At 29.5% G+C, this 6,220-nt stretch overlaps 1 long non-coding RNA gene across 1 annotated transcript; it reads right to left on the bottom strand.

Annotated features, from left to right (window-relative positions):
- Positions 1–498: 498 nt before the first annotated feature.
- On the bottom strand, positions 499–2,160 carry LOC112518084. The gene is made up of 2 exons (XR_003069787.1): positions 1,994–2,160; positions 499–1,137 (listed from the first exon to the last, which is right to left on the bottom strand). It is a non-coding gene; the product is annotated as an uncharacterized LOC112518084 (long non-coding RNA).
- Positions 2,161–6,220: the final 4,060 nt, after the last annotated feature.

Genomic DNA, 6,220 nt, shown 5'->3' with positions numbered 1-6,220 from the left:
TCTCCTCAATTTCTCCAGTTTTGTTAGAAAAGAGTACTATCTCTTGCAAGAATGATAAATGTTAAACCCTAGTAAGGTATCTCTATTACTATCTCTTATGGCTCAATTGCGTTGGTTTAAAAAGTATGTCATTCATTATTCATTCTCATCTACACATAATCATTTACAAACTCAATAATTCGTACAAACTTCCAAACTAGATTATACATTCACATATGAAACAACAAATGTAAAAATGCAATGTTTATACAATGTTGTTTCATACATGATAGTTGTATAGAATTATAATGAACCATGCAAACAACCAATCAACCATTTCACTTTTCTTTCTCCCCCTTCCAAAAGGTGTATGCAAAAAGTTTTTAAAAAAATGTTAAAAACATTTGTTTTATAATAATCGATTAATAAAAATTTAATTCAATTATTTTTATAATTTGTTCTATAAACTACCTATAAATAATGAAATCCAATTTCATTCCAAATCCTACAAACCAAAAACACCAACAATTTCAAATCCATTCCAATCCAAATTCCTTAATGAAATCCAAATACCTAACAAAACAATCTTGCAAACCAAACAGACTCACAGTTTTCTTCATTGGATGTTTTCGGTCTTTCTACTTTCTAATGCATCCATCTATATCAAGAAAACCAACAACATAACATATAACTTCGAACTATAATCCTTTGTACCCTTGACGTGCAATATTCGTCACAAACGCATACCTATTGAAAAGACAAATATTACTTTCACATCAAATGACGAATTGACATCATAAATCAATTTCACTTTTGTGTTCTACCAACACTTGCTCATCTCTTGTTGAATAACTTATCGACTTATATGATCCACGTTGTCTGAAAGGACTGTTTTTGCAATGACTCCAGACCATGCTTGGATCCTTTAACACATTTGAAATGATTGTTTTTGCAATGACTCCAAATCATACGTCTTTAAAACTTTCCTAACATTCTCAACAAAGCTTATACCTTCAAACTATATAGATATTTTATCAAAAATAACTCTTGGCCAAAGTTTACTTCCCACCATCTCCCATCCCCTTGATCCCTATCATGCAAAAATCACCCAAACCAATCTTTAAAGACCACTTCATATCTTGCATCCTTGTTCCTAACCTGAAATTTTTCACACATTTGTCACACTTATAACAATATGTAATGCTTTTCAATGGAACCTTTTAAACTATATCAAGTAAATAAGAAATAAACAAGCGAAAGAATATTGCAAAAAATACAATGAAGGAATTACCCATCAACAGTGTTCCTCAAATCCCATCCAGCCCGATTACAATATTTTTCATTGTATTTCTTCATTTCCCAACTTATTCCTTGTCATGTTTGGCAAATGCTTCTCCCATTGCTCTCGCTATTTATGAATTCAAAGAGTTTCAATTCATCGAATATGGGGTTGCAGTTTGTGCCATCTAGCGTTTAACACTCCATAATCTTGACAAGCTCGTCCAAGCACCAAGATGGAGATGCATCGGTTTTGAAGAAAACAACGGTTTGAAATCTAAACACTTCAATGGATTCCAAGAGCTAATCACTAATTTTTTTTTACAGTCCTTAAGTCTCTTGTCATCCATATAAGTGTAGATTCCTTGTTGTCGAAGAACGACGTTAAAGATTATCAACGAAGTTCTTTCGGGTATATACACCTTTAAAGCTCAAAAACACATCATTTTGATAGCTATTCTGAATGGATGACACTGAATCAGATGAATCAAACGCCATTGAAAGTATGCTCAACATATCTTACCACATCTATTCTACAAAATATTTGCAAAGAAACAACAGATCAGATGTATAACCCCAAATATTGTGTATCAAGGTAAACCCCTTTTTAAACATCTAGATCTGTGATATAAAGAATTGCACTTAAGAGATTTGTACCTTAACGACCAGATCTGACTATTAATCAAATATGGTATTAGAAATCTGTGAATCTGATAAAGATTGTTAATTAACTTACAAATATTTATCTCAAGATCGAAGTGAAGAACAGTTGTAGTACTGCCGGACGTTGTGTGAAGTGGTTGTCGGATCGGCTGTACTAGAGAAATTCCGACAAGCTAGAGGTGGCGACGGCGGCGATGACAGATTGTGAGAATAAGTCACAACTCACATATATGGGAGCATGTTGAAACAGGGAAACCAGTGGGGGTTTTATGAGGTAACGATTGACAAGTAGGTCGGAGTTTAACGAGGATTTAACTTAACCATGGTTAATTTTGATTCAACTAGGATTAATTTATGATGGAGTCGAAGGATCTCGAAATTACACTTTCTATCGTCATAAAATTGAAACAGAAACTTCAAACCAGTAGAAGCTTTTTTCAATTCCTTTATGTTTTTTCATATACTTTTCACTATAAACTTTTTTATAATTAAACTAGTTGTGTACCCGCGCAATGCGGCGAGAGCTATGAATTTTAACGATTTTGAAGTTTCACTGATTTTATAAGATAAATTTAACGATTATATAGGTTAGACTTGGTCTTTACATATTAATACAATTTGAATAAATAAGAGTTATAGTTTCAATTACAGACTAACGATGAAAAAATTGTATGACAGTTTAAAATCTAATATATTTAAAATCCAACATATTTAAACGACTCCACAAATGTGTTCGATTTACACAAAGAGCAAAGAACCAAGAAACTTGAGTTTTAAGATAAACACTCAAAACCAATAAAGAAAACTATAAATTTGACAGATCATAAGCCATGAAAAGACAAAAAAATATGAGTTTTAGAATGAAATTTCAACTGTTTACCCTCTTTCTTGTCCAGAAACTCAGATTAAGGTTGAATTAATACATGTATATATATTTCAAAAAAACCCAAGAACATATTAATTCAAAACATATTATACAGTGCAATTTGGATAACCTAACCCCAAAATATATAGTATATATATAAATAAATAATTATAAAAATATAAATCGTAAATATTAAAAATATTTTTTCATAGTATATATAATATATAAATATAATTAAGTCAAAAACTATTCAATATTGGACTCATTTCGAAGGTATTAACGAGACGATTATAATTGTGTAACTTGTTAAAATAAAAATATATTTTTTAAACATGTTTTAATTGATATACGATTATGTATGTTAATTTGATAAAAGTTTAAAATGAAACATTTAAAAGTAAATGACATAAAGTAAATTAATTAATTAATTATAGGGGTATAAAGTGTAAATTTAAAATTATAATTTAAAAAAAATCGGTTATAAGAAGGTGAGTGTATGTGAGAGGTGAGTGTATATGAGGAGATAATGGGGTAAAAAAGTGAAAAAGTGAAAAAGTGAGTATAAAGGGTATTTTGGTCATTTAGAATTTTAAGACTTTAAAACTTTTGTTAAATTTGCTTAATAAAATAGTATAGATGAGTAAATTTGATTATTGGTCCCTGTGGTTTATATGTTTTGACACTTAAGTTTCTTATTTTAGAATATCTATAAATTACATCATTGTGATTCATAATTTATAACGCACTGGGTCCCTGTCATTAATTTCGTTCAAAAAATTATGTTAGCTCAGTTATTTTAGAGGGATATTTTAGTCATTTAATTTGTGTTTTATTTTCTCTTAAAACCACGGGGACCAAGAATGTAACTTACTCTGATTTTTATTAAAAATACAGGGACCATGAATGTAATTTACTTTATCATATATAATACATAAACCTAATTTGTGACCTCCTCCACGACGCCCCCTTCCCGTTACCTGCGACCTCCATAACAGTGTCTCACTCCCTTCACACTCCATCTCATTCATCGCATCTCCGTCACCAACCACCCATCTCCGTCCAGGGACCTCCATCACTGAAGCCACTACCACCTATATCCTCCCCTAGTCATCGTCGATCCTCCTCATGACACTGTCTTTCAGATCAAAGAACAAAGGTTCTTTTGATTTGAAAAACTAGGATTTTCAATAAAACCCAACCATGTATCAATAATTCCCCTTCTTCAAATCCAAATACCAAAAAAATAGGGCACCACCACTTGTTGTATACACATCTAAACCGCCACATCACTATCTTCCACTCCGATGAACAACCTTCCATCCACCTTGGTCTCTATGTTTTTTTTTTTCTGTCACAAGGAATTGAAATAGGTCCTTGTTTTTTGTCCCTAGTTATGCAACGTGTGTATATATGTGTATGGTTCACCAATTTGAAATGACATAAAATGGGGGTGAGGGAGACGACTGTGTATATGTATATGATAGAGTAAATTACATTCTTAGTCCTTGTGGCTTTAATAAAAATAAAGTAAATTACATTATTGGTCCTTGTGGTTTTAGTAGAAAATAAAAAAACAAATTAAATGACTAAAATATCCCTCTAAACTAATTGAGTTAACAACATTTTTTGGACAAAGTTAGTGACAGAGACACAATGCATTATAAATTTCAAACCACAATAATGTAATCCATAGATATTTCAAAATAGGGACTCATAGTATTAGAACACATAAACCACATAGACCAATCATGTAATTTAGTCTAATTTAATTTATTAAAATAGAATAAAATTAAAAATTACACAAGTCATACAAAACGAGAGAGGTACTTAGAAGTGTTTGTATAATAACTTAAAAGGTGGACTAAACGCACTCATACCTATTAATTTTCTTCTTATGTACATCAACATTAAGACTAACTTTACATTCTTAATTTATGTGTTAGTATCACACTGATCTACAAGAGTTTTAGAGGTAACACTTGTCTCTATCTTCAGCTACTTCTTCGACATCGTTGAAGGTCCATTTAGTTTGAGTTTTATCTTTGAGGAATTTTTGTTCTCTGATAAGTTTACAATATATGTTCAACGATCACTGAACAAACTCATAGATGATCGCTGAAACTGAACATAAAATAAAATAAGTATATTTCACCAAGTATGAAGGGTCATTTTGTATTTTGCAAAAAAAAAACCATGAAAATAGTCATTTTGCTTCAATAAATCTAAAAATAGTTGCTAGTTTGCATTTTTCTTAGAAAGTGGTCTCTAAGCCTAACACCGTTAGATGGAGTGTCGTTAGTTGAGGGCATTAATTTATTTTGTTTTTATTATTAAAAAAGGTTAGTGCACGAGTACGTGAAACTTGTGTACAAGTATAATTAACATAAAAAAACGACTTTTTCTCTATCTCACCCCCTTCCTCGTAACTTCTCTAGCCACCCTTCCCTTACCCCTATATATACTTCCGATAACAAACCAAATAATTTGTTTTAAGCCTCGATATGTTAAGATTTTGTATTTTTATAACGATAATTGGTAACTCATGCAAGTATATATGTATTAACGTTATTGCTTTAAATTAATAAAATGGTAAGAATCAAGTATTGAACAATTAAGTTTCTTAAGTTACAAGTATACAAATGTCAACACTATTTCTTATTATTTAACCCATATGCAAATTATTTATACTATATTATAAAGCATTTGACAAAAACTCATTAAAAACCATTTTTTATGCATAAAGTATTATATATTGATGCATATTACTTAAAATTCAAGATTACAAGTAAATTATGCATAAGTACAACTTATTAAAGCTTCATGTTTGAATTTGTGTAACTAACTGCGGATAAACATAATCAAATAGAGGATAAACATCTCATTTTAAAATAAAAAAGTATAGAATATAATTATGATAATTATCGAGTTCTAACAAAATAATTAATTATTATCTTTATAAGAAAATTATATTATTAAACCAAATATAAATTACTTCGTTATTGAACCTAAATTAAATTATAATAAAAAATTGAATTAAAAAATTACACAAAAAGTAGGAATTTTAAATAGTTAATTTGATACTAATTAAATAGTTTATATTTTATTCAAAAATAAAAACATCACCGTTTTTTCAAAATCATATAAGACCATATTATAATATCGACTGAGATAAAGAATAAAATATAATATTAAAATCAAAATATATTTCGTTATATTGCGTGAGTACCCTTCTAGTTATTCCAAATAGATAGGTCATATCCTAATTCAATACATGTTTTTTTTTTTGCTTAATTTCTTATTTATTCCACTGTTAAACAATATTTGGCTTTTTTACTTAAGTTTAAAGTAACTGTTAGAGACGACTAAATAAGATAAGTCATCATGTATTTGTTATTTATATTACATATATTATTTCATACACGTTTTAGAGGTGTT

The sequence above is a fragment of the Cynara cardunculus genome (genome assembly GCF_001531365.2).
Source record: "Cynara cardunculus var. scolymus isolate 2C chromosome LG 9, CcrdV1, whole genome shotgun sequence".
Taxonomy (NCBI): Eukaryota; Viridiplantae; Streptophyta; class Magnoliopsida; order Asterales; family Asteraceae; genus Cynara; species Cynara cardunculus.
Note: the sequence above shows the minus strand (reverse complement) of the source record. Positions and strands in the feature narration are given on the sequence as shown.